This window comes from Lontra canadensis, unplaced genomic scaffold (genome assembly GCF_010015895.1).
Source record: "Lontra canadensis isolate GAN:19392208 unplaced genomic scaffold, GSC_riverotter_1.0 scaffold1, whole genome shotgun sequence".
In the NCBI taxonomy this organism is placed as follows: Eukaryota; Metazoa; Chordata; class Mammalia; order Carnivora; family Mustelidae; genus Lontra; species Lontra canadensis.
Genome location: NW_022630995.1, coordinates 96365071 through 96383581, shown reverse-complemented (window position 1 = coordinate 96383581; position 18511 = coordinate 96365071).

The following is an 18511-nucleotide window of genomic DNA, read 5'->3' as shown; positions in this document are numbered from 1 at the left end:
CTTCAGATCATTACATTTGTATCTTTAGGGTAAATACCCAGTAGTGCCATTGCTGGGTTATAGGTTAGCTCTATTTTCAACTTTTTGAGGAACCTCTGTATCGTTTTCCAGAGTGGCTAAACGAGTTAACATTCCCACCAACAATGTAAGAGGGTTCCCTTCTCTGCTTCCTTGCCAACATTTGCTTTTTCCTGACTTGTTGATTTTAGTCATTCTGATTGGTGAGGTGGTATCACATTGTGGTTTTGATTTGTATTTCCCCTGGTGCTGAATGAAGTTGAGCATTTTTTCATATTTCTGTTGGCCATTTGTATGTCTTCTTTGGAGAAATGTCTGTTTATGTCTTCTGCCTGTTTCTTGACTGGGTTTTTTTTTGCGGGGGGGGGTGAGTTTGATAAGTTCTTTATAGATATTGGATACTAGCCCTTTATCTTTATCTGGTAAGACATTTGCAAATACCTTCTCCCATTCTGTTTGTTGTCTTTTGATTTTGTGGATGATTTCCGTTTCTGTGCTAAATATTTTGTTCCCTGTGAAGTCCTAATAGTTCATTTTTATTTTTGTTTCCCTTCCCTTTGAAGATGTGTCTAGCAAGAAGTTGCTACAGACAAGGTCAAAGATGTTCCTTCCTGTGTTCCCTCTAGGATTTTGTTGAATTCCTGTCTCTTTTAGGTCTTTCATCCATTTTGAGTCTGTTCTTGTATGTGGTATAAAAAAAAAATGGTCCAGTTTTATTCTTCTTTATGTGGATGCTCAATTTTCCCAACACCATTTGTTGAAGAGACTTTTTTCCATTGGACATTCTTTCCTGGTTTGTCACAGATTAGTTGATCATAGCATTGAAGGTCCATTTCCAGGTTCTCTATTTTGTTCCATTGATCTATATGTCTATTTTTGTGCCAGTACATACAGTATTGATGATGACAGCTTTGTAATAGAGCTTGAAGTCTGGCATAGTGATGCCACAAGTTTTGGTTTTCCTTTTCAACATTACTCTGGATATTCAGTGTCTTTTCTAGTTCCATACAAATTTTAGGCTTATTTGTTCCAGGTCTGTGAAAAATATTGATAGCTTTTATTTTTAAGATTTTATTTATTTATTTGACAGAGATCACAAGTGGGCAGAGAGAGAGAGAGTGAGGGGAGGAAGCAGGCTCTCTGCTGAGCAGAGAGCCCGATGTGGGGCTCGATCCCAGGATTCTGGGATCATGACCCGAGCTGAAGGCAGAGGCTTTAACCCACTGAGCCACCCAGGCGCCCCTTGATAGCGTTTTGATAGTGAGTGCATTGAATATGTAGATTGCTCTGGGTAGCATAGACATTTTCACAATATTTGTTTTTCCAATCCATGAGTATGGAACATTTTTTCCATTTCCTTGTGTCTTCTCAATTTCTTTCATAAATGTTCTATAGTTTTCCAAGTACAGATCCTTTACCTCTTTGTTTAATTTTATTCCTAGGAATCTTATGGTTTTTAATGCTATTGTAAATGGGATGGATTCCTTAATCTCTCTTTTTTCTGTCTCATTGTTAGTGTATAGAAACACAATTGATTTCTGTGCATTAATTTTATATCCTGCCACTTTGCTGAATTCCTTTACGAAATCTAATAATTTTGGGGTGGAGTCTTTTGGGTTTTCCACACAGAGTATTCTGTCATCTGTGAAGACTGAGAGTTTGACTTCTTTTTTTGCCAATTCAGGTGCCTTTTATTTCTTTTTGTTTTCCAATTATTGAGGCTAGGACTTCTAGTAGTATGTTGAACAACAGTGGTGAGAGTGGACATTCCTGTCATGTTCCTGACCTTAGGGTAAAAGTTCTCAGTTTTTCCCCACTGAGAATGATATTTGCCTTGGGCTTTTTGTATATGGCTTTTATGATATTGAGGTATGTTCCTCTATCCCTACAGTGCGGAGAGTTTTAATCAAGAAAGGATGCTGTGTTTTGTCAAGTGCTTTTTCTGCATCACTTGCGGGGATCATATGTTTCTTGTCCTCTCTTTTATTAATGTGTTGTATCACATTGATTGATTTGTGAATGTTGAACCACTCTTGCAGCCCAGGAATAAATCCCATTTGGTGACAGAGAATAATACTTTTAATGTACTGTTGGATCCTATTGGCTAGTATCTTGGTGAAAATTTTGGCATCCATGTTCATCAGGGATATTGGTCTGTAATTCTTTTTGTTGCGGTCTTTGGTTTTGAGATCAAGGTAAATCTAGCCTCATAAAATAAGGAAGTTTTCCTTCCATTTCTATTTTGGAGAACTTTGGAAGAATAGGTATTAATTCTTCTTAAAATGGTTGAAAGAGGGATGGCTGGGTGGCTCAGGTCATGATCCCGGGATCCTGGGATCGAGTCCCGCATCAGGTTCCTTGCTCAGCAGGGAACCTGCTTCTCTCTCCGCCTCTGCCTACCTCTCTTCTTGCTTGAGTGCTTTCTCTCTCTCTCTTTCTGGAAAATAAATAAATAAAATCTTAAAAAAAAATGGTTGAAAGAGTGGTACCTAGGTGGCTGAGTCAGTTAAACAACTGCCTTCAGTTCAGGCCATTGACCCAGGGTCCTGGGATCAAGCCCTACATTGGGCTTCCTGCTCTGTGGGGTGCCTGCTTCTCTTTCTCCCTTTGCCTACCACTCCTCCTGCTTGTGCTCTCTCTCTTTCTCCCTCTCTCTCTCTCTGTGTCAAATAAATCTTAAAAACAAACAAACAAACAAACAAACAAACAAAACCAAACCTAAACCCTTCTCTTTGAAAAAAAAAAAAAATTTGATAGAATTTCCTGGGAAGCCATCTAGCCCTGAACTCTTGCTTTTGGGTGATTTTTGATTACTGCTTCAATTTCGTTGCTGGTTATGGGTCTGTTCAGGTTTTTTATTTCTTCTTGTTTCAGTTTTGGTAGTTTATTTTTCTAGGAATGCATCCATTTCTTTCAGATTGCCTAATTTGTTGGCATATAGTTGTTCATAATATGTTCTTATAATTGTTTGTATTTCTTTGGTGTTGGTTGTGATCTCTCCTCTTTCACTCAAATTTTACTTATTTGGGTCCTTTATCTTTTCTTTTTGATAAGTCTGGATAGGGGTTTATAGATCTTATTAATTCTTTCAAAGAACCAGCTCCTAGTTATGTTGATCTGTTCTACTATTCTTTTAGTTTCTATTTCATTGATTTCTGCTCTAATCTTTACCATTTCTCTTCTCCTGCTGCATTTAGGCTTTATTTGCTGTTACTTTTCCAACTCCTTTGGATGTAAAATTAACTTGTGTATTTGAGACTTTTCTTGTTTCTTGAAAAATTCTGGTATTGATATTCACGTCCCTTTTAGGGCCACCTTTGCTTCATCCCAAAGATCCTGAGCTGTTGTGTTTTCATTTTCATTTGTATCCATAAGTTTTTCAAATTCTTATTTAATTTCCTGGTTGATCTATTCATTCTTTAGTAGTATGCTCCTTAACCTCCATGTATTTGTGTTCTTCCCAAATTTTCTCTTGGAATTAAGTTCAAGTTTTAAAGCATTGTTGTCTGAGAATATATGGGGAATGATCCCAATCTCTTGGTATCAGTTGAAACTTAATTTGTGATCCAGTATGTGATCTATTTTGGAGAGTGTTCTGTGTGCAATCCCGAAAAATGTGTATTCTGTTGCTTTAGGTTAAAATGCTCTGAATGTATCTGTGAAGTCCATCTGGTCCAGTGTGTCATTCAAAGCTCTTGTTTCCTTGTTGATCTTCTGCTTATATGATCTGTCCATTGCTCTGAGTGGTGTGTTAAAGTCCCCTACTAATAACAGTTGCTGGTGAGGATATCGAACAATGGCAATTTTTATTCATTGCTTATAAGAATGCAAAATAGTGTAGCTACTTTGTAAGATATATTTGTAATTTCTTACAAAGCTAAAAATAATCTTACCATATGATCTAGCAATCATGCTCCTAGTTATTTACCCAATTGATCTGAAAATTTATGACCATACCAAATCTTCATGTTAATGTTTACAGTAGTTTTATTCATAATTTCCAAACACCGGAAACAACCAAGATGTCTTTCAGTAAGAAAATGGATATAAAAATTGTAGTAGATTGATACAATGGAATACATTCAGTAATAAAAAGGAATGAACTATCAATCACACAAGCACCTGAATGATTCTTAAATACATATTGCTATATGAAATTGCATAGATGAAAGAAGCCAGCTACTTATTATATGATTCCATTTATATGATATTTTGGAAAATATGAAACTATAGAAATGGTGTCAGGTCAGTGATTGTGAGGGTTTGGGTTCTTGAATAGGTAAAGCAAAGGGGATTTTAAGGATGGTGAATTTATTCTGTACAACATTGTAATGGATAAATGTTGCCATGAGTTTGTCAAAATTTATAGAAATCTACAGTACAGTGAACCCCAATGTATGCAAATTAAACAAGTGTATTTAGACAGTCAGATACAAGAATTGAATGCAGACTGTGACAAAAGTATCTGAGTATATGACCAGTGAATGAAATATCCTCACTGGAGATTGTGGGGAGAAAAATGTGCTGGCCTAAGTAATTTTGAGAATTAGTGGAGACTAAGAGTAAAGATGAAAGGGGCTGTACATAAAAAATAAATAAATAAATAAATAAATAAATAAATAAATAAATAAATAAGACTGAGTAAAAAACAAAGGAAATCTGAATAAAGTGTAAACTTTAGGGGTGCCTGGTGATTCAGTCAGTTAAGAGTCAGTTAACTCTTGATTTTGGTTCAGTGTATGATCTCAGGGTCCCAGGATTGAGGCCCCCTTCAGGCTTTAGGCTCAGCAGGGAGTTTGCTTGAAGATTTGCTCTCTCTCTCTCTCTCTCCCTCTGTCCCTCCCACTCCCTTTCTTCTTTCTAAAATAAATAAATCTTAAAAACAATAAATAAATCTTTTAAAAATAAGTGTAAATTTTAGTTAACAATAATGTATTAAAATAGTTCACTAGTTGTGACAAATATACCATACTAGTATAAGATGTCAACAATGGGGAAACTGGCTGTGGCATATATGGGAATTCTCTATAGTATCTTCACAATGTTTCTGTAAATCTAAAGCTATACTAGAGGAAGTAATTTATGTAAAAAAAGCTTTTGATGTAGACTTAAATAACTGTAAAGTTTATAATGCAATGAACAGAAATAAGGAACAAAGGATGGTATGTAGTTCTGAAGAGAGAGGGATATAATGCATATTTGATATATTCATTTTCTCTCTAGTCTTTAAAAAAAAATATATATATATATATATTTTTTTTTTTTTTTGAAAGAGAGAGAGAGTGAATGAGTCAGGGGAGAGACAAGGAGAAAGAGAGAAAATCTCAAGCAGGCTTCACATTTAGGGGATACCCTGATGTAGGACTTAATCACAGCACCCAAAGTTCATGACCTAAGCTGAAATCAGGAGTCCAACACTTAACCAACTGACTCACCCAAACACCTCTCTTACTAGTCTTTAAAAAAAAAAAAATGGTACATGTAGGTAAGGCCCTGATTCTGAACCATGATTTGCAATAATCTTAAAGAATGCTAAAAAAATTAGTAAATAGAAGTAAGTGATATATAAAAATACTAATACATCACAATCACTTAGGATTTAGTGTAATGATGTAAAGATGTTTTAACATTAGAAAATCAATTGATTTAATTCATTACCTTAATAAAACAAAGGAGAAAATTATATAATCACCTAAATAGATCTAAGAAAATAATTTGATAAAATTAAAAACTTTTTAATAATAATATATAATATGATAACTTTTAACATACTAGAAACAGAGAACTGCTTTAAACTGATTATATGTATATACATATATGTGTATTATATTATACTTACCATAATAGTTAATGGTGAATTATAGAAAGATTTCTATTCACGATCAATCTGGATATTATATTCAGTGAAATTCAGGTAAGATAAAGTAAGGAGAATGTATACAATGAAGAAGGAATAGTTCAATATTGAAAATGTCTTTCTTTCTACGAAGCAGTAGCAATTGGGAAATGAAGTTAAAATAAAAGATATCTTCAACAATAGTATCAAGTGCATCAAGTACTAGGAAATAAATCTTTAAAAAGTTGTATAAGACATATGAACAGACAGTTCTACTAAATATTTCAGACAGAAATTAGAAGAAAACTTCATATATGGAGAAATACACATTCCTGATTTTGAAGAGTCAATATTGCACTATGTGAATTCTGCCCTATTAGATCTATAGCTTTAGTGCAACCCCAGTTAAATATTTAACTGATATTTTGCTGTAGAAATTGACAAGATGATTCCAAAATATGTTTATCAAAGACACAAACAGCCAAGATAATCTTGATGAAAACCAGAGTTGGAGAATTAACACTACCACATATTAAGATTTAATATAAAGGTACAATAATTAAGAAGTAAAATGCAAATATAACAGTGGAACTGAATACCATATCTATAAGTAGACCTCACATATACACTAAAATTTCACCTGGATAATCATAAGCAAAAAAAAAAAAAAAATTCTTGAATGCCTTTGTTTCATTATACACAGAAATTAAATCCAGATGGATCACAGACCTAAGGTACAAAGTAAAACAATAAAGTTTTAAGAAAGTAAACAAAAGAGTGTGTTTTCATGAAATTTAAGCACAGGTTTTCTAGACAGGACACTAACACAAAATTAATCATAAAGATAAGATTAAGGGTGCCTGAGTGGCTAGGTTCAGTTAAATATCTGCCTTCAACTCAGGTCATGATCCCAGGGTCCTGGAATCAAGTCCAGCATCAGGTTCCCTGCTCTGCAGGGCATCTACTTCTCCCTATGCCCCTCCCCCCACTCATTTTCTCTCTCTCTTCCCTCTCTCAGATAAATAAATAAAATCTTAAATCATAAATAAGTATTCAGTAAAAATAGATAAGATCAATAGTCTGTACTATATTAAGATTAAGAATTTCAGTTTATTAAGTAGTATCATTAAGTGAAAAGGTAAGCCCATGAGAAAAGATATTTACACAATATATGTCCAAGAAAAGAGTTCCTAAAGAAATCCTACAAATCAGGGTGAAAAAAACAAAAAACAAACAAACAAAAAAAACCCAAACAAACCATAATGCTTAAGAGAAAAGAAGGCATCATCAAAGTGAATATCCAGTCAGTAAAACCACTATGTGATACCACTACTTGTATGCACTCAAATTGTTAAAATGAAAACTATAGACAATACCAAATTTTGATGGGGATATGGAATAAAAGGAACACCTGTCTACTTCTAGAAGAGCATAAATTTTCTGAACTATATTAGAAAACTGTTTGATACCATCTATAAAGTCGATCTCTGCATACCCTGTGATCCAGCAATTCCACTCACGTTGGCCAAGAAAGACACATACAAGAATGTATAGCACTAACCATTGAAACTGCTTTCCTCCTATTAAATGTCTATGAATAGAGTTGCACATTCATACATTAGAATATTATACCTAAATAGGAAGGAATCATACACTGCTACATACAGTCACACAGATGAATCACACAAATATAATGATGAATGAAAGAAGGAGACACAAAATAATACGTATCATGTAATTCCATTTGTAAGAGTTCAAAAACATTTAAAAGTAACATATTGGTTGGATGTTGGATTTGTGGTTACATTTTAGGGAGTATTGGCTTGGAAGGGATGCAGGGAGACTTGTGATGTCACTTATAGTCTACTTTTTGACCTCATTGTCTATTAATCTATTAATGAATGTCTTCTTGTGGATAATCATGAATGTATACACTTAATATTTGCACACTTTTCTCTTTGTAAGCTACATTTCAATAAAAAATTTAGCCAAAAAGAATCTGTACTCAGAAAACTATAAAGTACTCATGAAAGAAATTGAAGAAGACACAAAGAAATGGAAAAATGTTCCATGCTCCTGGAATGGAAGAACAAATATTGTGAAAATGTCTATGCTACCTAAAGCAATCTACATGTTTAATGTAATCCCTATCAAAATATCATCCATTTATTTCAAAGAAATGGAACAAATAATGCTAAAATTTATATGGAACCAGAAAAGACCTCGAATAGCCAGAGGAATGTTGAAAAAGAAAGTCAAAGTTGGTGGCATCACAATTCCAGACTTCAAGCTCTATTACAAAGCTGTCATCATCAAGACAGTATGGTACTGCCACAAAAACGGACACATAGATCATTGGAACAGAATAGAGAGCCCAGAAATAGACCCTCAACTCTATGGTCAACTAATCTTCGACAAAGCAGGAAAGAATGTCCAATGGAAAAAAGACAGCCTCTTCAATAAATGGTGTTGGGAAAATTGGACAGCCACATGCAGAAAAATGAAATTGGACCATTTCCTTACACCACACACGAAAATAGACTCAAACTGGATGAAGGACCTCAATGTGAGAAAGGAATCCATCAAAATCCTTGAGGAGAACACAGGCAGCAACCTCTTTGACCTTAGCCACAGCAACTTCTTCCTAGGAACATCGCCAAAGGCAAGGGAAGCAAGGGCAAAAATGAACTATTGGGACTTCATCAAGATCAAAAACTTTTGCACAGCCAAGGAAACAGTCAACAAAACAAAAATACAACCAAAAGAATGGGAGAAGATATTTGCAAATGACGTATCAGATAAAGGTCTAGTATCCAAAATCTATAAAGAGGTTAGCAAACTCAACCCCCAAAGAACAAATAAACCAATCAAGAAATGGGCAGAGGAGGGGAGTCAAGATGGCGGAGAAGTAGCAGGCTGAGACTACTTCAGGTAGCAGGAGATCAGCTAGATAGCTTATCTAAAGATTGCAAACACCTACAAATCCAATAGGAGATTGAAGAGAAGAAGAACAGAAATTCTAGAAACAGAAAATCAACCACTTTCTGAAAGGTAGGAATGGCTGAGAGGTGAATCCAAAGCAACGGGAAGATAGACTGTGGGGGGAGGGGCCGGCTCCCGGCAAGCGGCGGAGCAACGGAGCACAAAATCAGGACTTTTAAAAGTCTGTTCCACTGAGGGACATTGCTCCAGAGGCTAAACCGGGGTGAAGCCCACGCGGGGTCAGGGTGGCCTCAGGTCCCGCAGGGTCACAGAAGGATCGGGGGTGTCTGAGTGTCACAGAGCTTGCAGGTATTAGATCGGGGAAGCCGGCTACAGAGACAGAGCTGAAGAGTGAGCTCACAGCTTGGGGTTACCATTAACTGGTCGCAGCCTCGGTGGCTCGGAGCGCGGCCAGAGGTCAGGCAGATGGGAGTAAATAGGTGCTTTTCTCTGAGGGCGCACTGAGGAGTGGGGCCCTGAGCTCTTGGCTCCTCTGCGCCAGAGACCTGGAGGCTGCCATCTTCATTCCCGTCCTCCGGAACTCTACGGAAAGTGCTCAGGGAACAAAAGCTCCCGAAAGCAAACCCGAGTGGATTACTCAGCCCGGCCCCTGGTAAGGGCAGTGTAATTCCGCCTGGGGCAAAGACACTTGAGAATCACCACAACAGGCCCCTCTCCCAGAAGATCAACAAGAAATCCAGCCAGAACCAAGTTCACCTACCAAGGAGTGCAGTTTCAATACCAAGGAGAGCAGTGGAATTCCAGAGGAGGAGAAAGCAAAGCACGGAACTCATGGCTTTCTCCCCATGATTCTTTAGCCTTGCAGTTAATTTAATTTTTTTTTTCTTTTTCAATTTTTTTCTCTCTTCTTCTGCTAATTTTTTTAACTTTTACCCTTTTCTTTTTGAATGTTTTTAACTAGTTTATCTAATATATATATATATATGTATATATATTTCTTTTCTTTTTTATATTTTTTCTTTATTCATTTTCTTTTTTTAATTGTTTCCTTTTTTTTTTTTTTCTTTCTGAACCTCTTTTTATCCCCTTACTCCCCCCTCACAATTTGGGATCTCTTCTGATTTGGATAAAGCATATTTTCCTGGAGTCTTTGCCACCCTTTTAGTATTTTATTTGCTTTTTCATATACTTTTATCCAGACAAAATGACAAGGCAGAAAAATTCACCACAAAAAAAAGAACAAGAGGCAGTACCAAAGGCTAGAGACATAATCAAATACAGACATTGGTAATATGTCAGATCTAGAATTCAGAATGATGATTCTCAAGGTTCTAGCCAGGCTCAAAAAAGGCATGGAAGATATTAGAGAAACCCTCTCGGGAGATATAAAAGCCCTTTCTGGAGAAATAAAAGAACTAAAACCTAACCAAGTTGAAATCAAGAAAGCTATTAATGAAGTGCAATCAAAAATGGAGGCTCTCACTGCTAGGATAAATGAAGCAGAAGAAAGAATTAGTGATATAGAAGACCAAATGACAGAGAATAAAGAAGCTGAGCAAAAGAGGGACAAACAGCTACTGGACCATGAGGGGAGAATTCGATAAATAAGTGACACCATAAGACGAAACAACATTAGAATAATTGGGATTCCAGAAGAAGAAGAAAGAGAGAGGGGAGCAGAAGGTATATTGGAGAGAATTATTGGAGAGAATTTCCCCAATATGGCAAAGGGAACAAGCATCAAAATCCAGGAGTTTCAGAGAACCCCTCTCAAAATCAATAAGAATAGGTCCACACACCATCACCTAATAGTAAAATTTACAAGTTTTAGTGACAAAGAGAAAATCCTGAAAGCAACCCGGGAAAAGAAGTCTGTAACATACAATGGTAAAAATATTAGATTGGCAGCAGACTTATCCACAGAGACCTGGCAGGCCAGAAAGAGCTGGCATGATATATTCAGAGCACTAACTGAGAAAAACATGCAGCCAAGAATACTATATCCAGCTAGGCTATCTTGAAAATAGAAGGAGAGATTAAAAGCTTCCAGGACAAACAAAAACTGAAAGAATTTGCAAACACCAAACCAGCTCTACAGGAAATATTGAAAGGGGTCCTCTAAGCAAAGAGAGAGCCTAAAAGTAGTAGATCAGAAAGGAACAGAGACAATATAAAATAACAGTCACCTTACAGGCAATCCAATGGCACTAAATTCATAACTCTCAATAGTTACCCTGAATGTTAATGGGCTAAATGCCCCAATCAAAAGACACAGGGTATCAGAATGGATAAAAAAACAAAACCCATTTATATGTTGCCTACAAGAAACTCATGTTAAACCCGAAGACACCTCCAGATTTAAAGTGAGGGGGTGGAAAAGAATTTACCATGCTAATGGACATCAGAAGAAAGCAGGAGTGGCAATCCTTATATCAGATCAATTAGATTTTAAGCCAAAGACTATAATAAAAGATGAGGAAGTACACTATATCATACTCAAAGGATCTGTCCAACAAGAAGATCTTACAATTTTAAATATCTATGCCCTTAACGTGGGAGCAGCCAATTATATAAACCAATTAATAACAAAATCAAAGAAACACATCAACAATCATACAATAATAGTAGGGGACTTTAACACTCCCCTCACGGAAATGGACAGATCATCCAAGCAAAAGATCAACAAGGAAATAAAGGCCTTAAATGACACACTGGACCAGATGGACATCACAGATATATTCAGAACATTTCATCCCAAAGCAACAGAATACACATTCTTCTCTAGTGCACATGGAGAATAGTGCACTATTCTCCAGAATAGATCACATCCTCGGTCCTAAATCAGGTCTCAACCAGTATCAAAAGATTGGGATCATTCCCTGCATATTTTCAGACCACAATGCTCTGAAGCTAGAACTCAATCACAAGAGGAAGTTTGGAAAGAACCCAAATACATGGAGACTAAACAGCATCCTTTTAAAGAATGAATGGATCAACCAGGAAATTAAAGAAGAATTGAAAAAATTCATGGAAACAAATGATAATGAAAACACAACGGTTCAAAATCTGTGGGACACAGCAAAGGCAGTCCTGAGAGGAAAATATATAGCGGTACAAGCTTTTCTCAAGAAACAAGAAAAGTCTCAGGTACACAACCTAACCCTACACCTAAAGGAGCTGCAGAAAGAACAAGAAAGAAACCCTAAACCCAGCAAGAGAAGAGAAATCATAAAGATCAGAGCAGAAATCAATGAAATAGAAACCAAAAAAAAACCACAATAGAACAAATCAACGAAACTAGGAGCTGGTTCTTTGAAAGAATTAATAAGATTGATAAACCCCTGGCCAGACTTATCCAAAAGAAAAGAGAAAGGACCCAAATAAATAAAATCATGAATGAAAGAGGAGAGATCACAACGAACACCAAAGAAATACAGACAATTATAAGAACACACTATGAGCAACTCTATGCCAACAAATTGGACAATCTGGAAGAAATGGATGCATTCCTAGAGACATATAAACTACCACAACTGAACCAGGAAGAAATAGAAGGCCTGAACAGACCCATAACCAGTAAGGAGATTGAAACAGTCATCAAAAATCTCCAAACAAACAAAAGCCCAGGGCCAGACGGCTTCCGGGGGGAATTTTAACAAACATTTAAAGAAGAACTAATTCCTATTCTCCTGAAACTGTTCCAAAAAATAGAAATGGAAGGAAAACTTCCAAACTCATTTTATGAGGCTAGCATCACCTTGATCCCAAAACCAGACAAGGATCCCATCAAAAAAGAGAACTACAGACCAATATCCTTGATGAACAGAGATGCGAAAATTCTCACCAAAATACTAGCCAATAGGATTCAACAGTACATTAAAAGGATTATTCACCATGACCAAGTGGGATTTATCCCAGGGCTGCAAGGTTGGTTCAACATCCACAAGTCAATCAATGTGATACAACACATTAATAAAAAAAAGAACAAGAACCATATGATACTCTCAATAGATGCTGAAAAAGCATTTGACAAAGTACAGCATCCCTTCCTGATCAAAACTCTTCAAAGTGTAGAGATAGAGAGCACATACATCAATATTATCAAAGCCACCTATGAGAAACCCACCGCAAATATCATTCCCAATGGAGAAAACCTGACAGCTTTTCCGCTAAGGTCAGGAACATGACAGGGATGTCCATTATCACCACTGCTATTCAACATAGTACTAGAAGTCCTAGCCTCAGCAATCAGACAACAAAAGGAAATTAAAGGAATCCAAATCAGCAAAGAAGAAGTCAAACTATCACTCTTCACAGATGATATGATATTATATGTGGAAAACCCAAAAGACTCCACTCCAAAACTGCTAGAACTTGTACAGGAATTCAGTAAAGTGTCAGGATATAAATCAATGCACAGAAATCAGTTGCATTTCTCTACACCAACAACAAGACAGAAGAAAGAGAAATTAAGGAGTCAATCCCATTTACAATTGCACCCAAAACTATAAGATACCTAGGAATAAACCTAACCAAAGAGGCTAAGAATCTATACTCAGAAAACTATAAAGTACTCATGAAAGAAATTGAGGAAGACACAAAGAAATGGAAATATGCTCCATGCTCCTGGATTGGAAGAATAAATATTGTGAAAATGTCTATGCTACCTAAAGCAATCTACACATTTAATGCAATTCCTATCAAAGTACCATCCATTTTTTCCAAATAAATGGAAGAAATAATGGTAAAATTTATATCGAACCAGAAAAGACCTCGAATAGCCAAAGGAATACTGAAAAAGAAAGCCAAAGTTGGTGGCATCACAATTCTGGACTTCAAGCTCTATTACAAAGCTGTCATCATCAAGACAGCATGGTACTGGCACAAAAACAGACACATAGATCAATGGAACAGAATAGAGAGCCCAGAAATAGACCCTCAACTCTATGGTCAACTAATCTTCGACAAAGCAGGAAAGAATGTCCAATGGAAAAAAGACAGCCTCTTCAATAAATGGTGTTGGGAAAATTGGACGGCCACATGCAGAAAAATGAAATTGGACCATTTCCTTACACCACACACGAAAATAGACTCAAACTGGATGAAGGACCTCAATGTGAGAAAGGAATCCATCAAAATCCTTGAGGAGAACACAGGCAGCAACCTCTTTGACCTCAGCCGCAGCAACGTCGTCCTAGGAACATCGCCAAAGGCAAGGGAAGCAAGGGCAAAATGAACTATTGGGATTTTATCAAGATCAAAAGGTTTTGCACAGCAAAGGAAACAGTTAACAAAACCAAAAGACAACTGACAGAATGGGAGAAGATATTTGCAAACAACATATCAGATAAAGGGCTAGTGTCCAAAATCTATAAAGAACTTAGCAAACTCAACACCCAAAGAACAAATAATCCAATCAAGAAATGGGCAGAAGACATGAACAGACATTTCTGCAAAGAAGACATCCAGATGGCCATCAGACACATGAAAAAGTGCTCCATATCACTTGGCATCAGGGTAATACAAATCAAAACCACAATGAGATATCACCTCACACCAGTCAGAATGGCTAAAATTAACAAGTCAGGAAATGAGAGATGCTGGCGAGGATGCGGAGAAAGGGGAACCCTCCTACACTGTTGGTGGGAATGCAAGCTGGTGCAACCACTCTGGAAAACAGCATGGAGGTTCCTCAAAATGTTGAAAATAGAACTACCCTATGACCCAGCAATTGCACTGCTGGGTATTTACCCTAAAGATACAAACGTAGTGATCCGAAGGTGCACGTGCACCCAAATGTTTATAGCAGCAATGTCCACAATAGCCAAACTAAGGAAAGAACCTAGATATCCATCTACAGATGAATGGATAAAGAAGATGTGGTATATATACACAATGGGATACTATGCAGCCATCAAAAGAAATGAAATCTTGCCATTTTGTGATGACATGGATGGAACTAGAGGGTATCATGCTTAGCAAAATAAGTCAATGAAAGAAAGACAACTATCATATGATCTCCCTGATATGAGGAAGTGGAGATTCAACATGGGGGGTTAAGGGTGTAGGAGAAGAATAAATGAAACAAGATGGGATTGGGAGGGAGACAAACCATAAGTGACTCTTAATCTCACAAAACAAACTGAGGGTTTCTGGGGGAAGGGGGATTGGGAGAAGGGGAATGGGGTAATGGACATATGGACATTGGGGAGGGTATGTGCTATGGTGAGTGCTGTGAAGTGTGTAAACCTGGCGATTCACAGACCTGTACTCCTGAGGATAAAAATATATTATATGTTTATAAAAAAAAAAAAGAAAAAGAAATGGGCAGAGAACATGAACAGACATTTCTGCAAAGAAGACACTCGGATGGCCAAAGGACACATGAAAAAGTGCTCCACATCACTGGGCATCAGAGAAATACAAATCAAAACCACAATGAGATACCTCCTCACACCAGTCAGAATGGCTAAAATTAACAAGTCAGGAAATGACAGATGCTGACAAGGATGCAGAAAAAGGGAAACCCTCCTACAGTGTTGGTGGGAATGCAAGCTGGTGCAGCCACTCTGGAAAACAGTATGGAGTTTCCTCAAAAAGTTGACAACAGAGCCATACTACAACCCCGCAATTGCACTACTTGTATTTACCCTAAAGATACAAATGTAGTGATCCAAAGGGGCACGTGTACCTGAATGTTTATAGCAGCAATGTCCAAACTATGGAAAGAACCTAGATGTCCATAAACAGATGAATGGATAAAGAAGATATACATAAAGGTATATATACACAATGGAATAGTATGCAGCCATCAAAAGAAATGAAATCTTGCCTTTTGCAACGACATGGATGAAACTAGAGGGTATTATTCTGAGTGAAATAAGTCAGAGAAAGACAATTTTCATATGCCGTCCCTGATATGAAGAATTTGAGAGGCAACATGGGAGGTTTGGAGGGTAGGGAAGGAAAAAAATGAAACAAGATGGGAGCGGGAGGGAGACAAATCACAAGAGACTCTTAATCTCACAAAACAAACTGAGGGTTGCTGGAGGGGGGAGGGTATGGAGTGGGTGGTTGGGTTATGAACAACTGTGAAGTGTGTAAACCTGGCGATTTACAGACCTGTACCCCTGGGGCTAATAATACATTATATGTTAATAAAAATAAATTAATTAAAAAATTAGCCAATGTATTCAAAGGTATTAATTGAATATTAGGCAAGGTAGAAATTCTTGCTAACATGTGGCTCCAATTTATTAAATGTATCCTTATTTACACGTTTATAGGCTGTCCCCTAAACACATGCCTTGCAATTGCTGTTTTGGTTTCACCACCATTATTCATTTTGAATTTTTTTACCTTTACCAAAATGTTTTTAACTCTTTTTGACACTTGACTCAAATCTCCAAAATTAATTGTTTTTATTTTAATTCTCAAGTCTATCACCATTATTCATGTTCTTATCTCTCCAAAACTAAACAGGATTTTCTGATCACCTTCTTTTCCAAATTATTCTAATTGGACACAGGATACAGATTGATTTTTCTAAATTACTCTCCTAATGATGTGGGAAACAAAGGATGAAGGATATGTAGATAAAATTAAATGTCCATATAGCATTCATCCTATTGACAAATATTTGAGGCACGTAGAATATCAGGTTCCTCCAGGAAGCTCCTGTCTTAATATTAATGCCTTGGTAGAGGTAAAAACAACCTTGGTTTGAAAATAGCAAGACCTCTGGTATCTTCTGTCTTCTTTAGCATATGAAGATCCTTTTGAAACTTTCCTTATCTTTACTTCCCGCAACCCCAAAGTATATAATCAGTTGCCCCTCATAATCCCTGGGCATCAGCAGGCAGCAGCAGCTCTTTCTGCCCATGGCTCTTATTCCCATGCTTTAATAAAACTACCATTTTGCACTGAAGATGTCTCAAGAATTCTTTCTTGGCCATCAGCTCTGAACTCCACCAAACCTCACCTTTACATTCCAAAAACTACAACATTTGGCACCCAATGTGGGGCCTTCGAGTCTTCATCTGTACTCTGAGCTCCGGTGCAAACTTGGTAAGTACTCCCTTTACTCATTCCAGGGGCTCTTCCAGGATATGGTCTTATTGGAACATTTTCAAGCCAGTTGCTCAGGCTGCAATCCTCTGCCCATGGCTACTCTATGAATAAAAGAAAGCCTGCCTTTTGGCTGGAAACTGGTACCTGGCTGGATAAATAATAAGACTCAGAAACTTGATGTTCTCTCTTTATTCCTGTCCTTATACAAAGTTGTCTGTCCTTGGCACGGGACAGCCACCTAAGTCACCAGGATGGCTGCCAATCTTGAGATTCCTGTGTGAGGTTTCCTCCTGACTGATCTAATGTGATCCCCTCCACATACCAGGTGTAGCTGCTTCTGGCTGTGGGAACTCCAAGGGGAACTAGATGAAACCAGTATCCAGTTGAATTAAAACCCAACTGGGGACCGTTTCCTAGGGAAAGTCATCTGTAAAGACTACACATGCTGAAACATCTCTTAAATCATGATGGATTTCTATCTCTACTATTTCTTGTCAATGTCCTCTACTAACTACTTAAGTTACAAATTGGGTACTTTCCTCTTGTCAAACTTCTCTAGTGTAGTTAAAAACAGTGGGTTTTATGTGGCTTTTGAGTCAAGCCAAGGTGTGTATGGCCTCATGGTGGGGCCTTTGAGAGCAAGGCAAGCCAAAGCTCAGTGTGGCCTTCTCAACAGGGCCTTCAGCAGGGCAAGCCAAGACATAGTGTGACCTTCAAGGCAGGGCCTTCCAGGCAATCCAAGGCATATGTGGCCTTCATGGCAAGGCATACTTGGTCCATATGATGGCATCCATTGTAGTATAGAATGTGATGGGGAAGTGGGAGAGGGCAGGCCCCATTCCTAAAGGGCCTTTATGGCAGGGACTAATCATAGCAATTTCTTTCAAAGGACGTCTCAGGTCACTTTGACATCAGGAATCTCTAACATATCCTGAGAATGGGTCACTACCTGGGAGTCCAGGAGGATTTTCTTGGTAATGGACTTTCTCTCTTCAGTCCCCAAGGACTCTCCCTTGGGATGCCTCCTTAACCCACTGGAAACAATTAGGATTGTAAAATTTAAGAAAGGTACTGCACGATTTCAGTCAGATGTCTTCTTCAAGAAACAGAGCAAATAGTTGGAGGTATCCTAAGTCCATCCCAGGCTTTCAGGGCTCTAAATCAGGACCCAGACCTAAGGCCCTCTTGCAGAGTGTGTTTGGTTATAACCAGAATACTGAACTCCCTCCTGTATTGGAATGCAATGATCTACATAGGTGTTCTCTGAATAAACCCAAGTTACTGGAGAAAACACAGGATATCCCTAGCAAAGGGGACTCTGAGTCTCTTTCTCTCTCAACTGGTCCACCCATTAGACCCAGTTTACTCTAGTGGTATCTGAGGGCTTCTCCCTCATTCATTTCCTGGATTAATGGTTATAATTGGAACCAACTGTTCCCGGTTATTATCCCTCAGGATGGGGACTTTAAGAAATATTCCCAAGCAGCTGCCAAAACTCCATTTGTTTGGGGGAAATTCTCAGTCTTCTCTGGCCTGTCATGGACTGCCTATTCCCCCTTGTTGGCAGGAAAATATGGCATCTGCTCCTCTGTTGGAGCTGATGAGCTCTAGAACTGGGAACCCTTTCTCTGTGCCTTCTGGTAG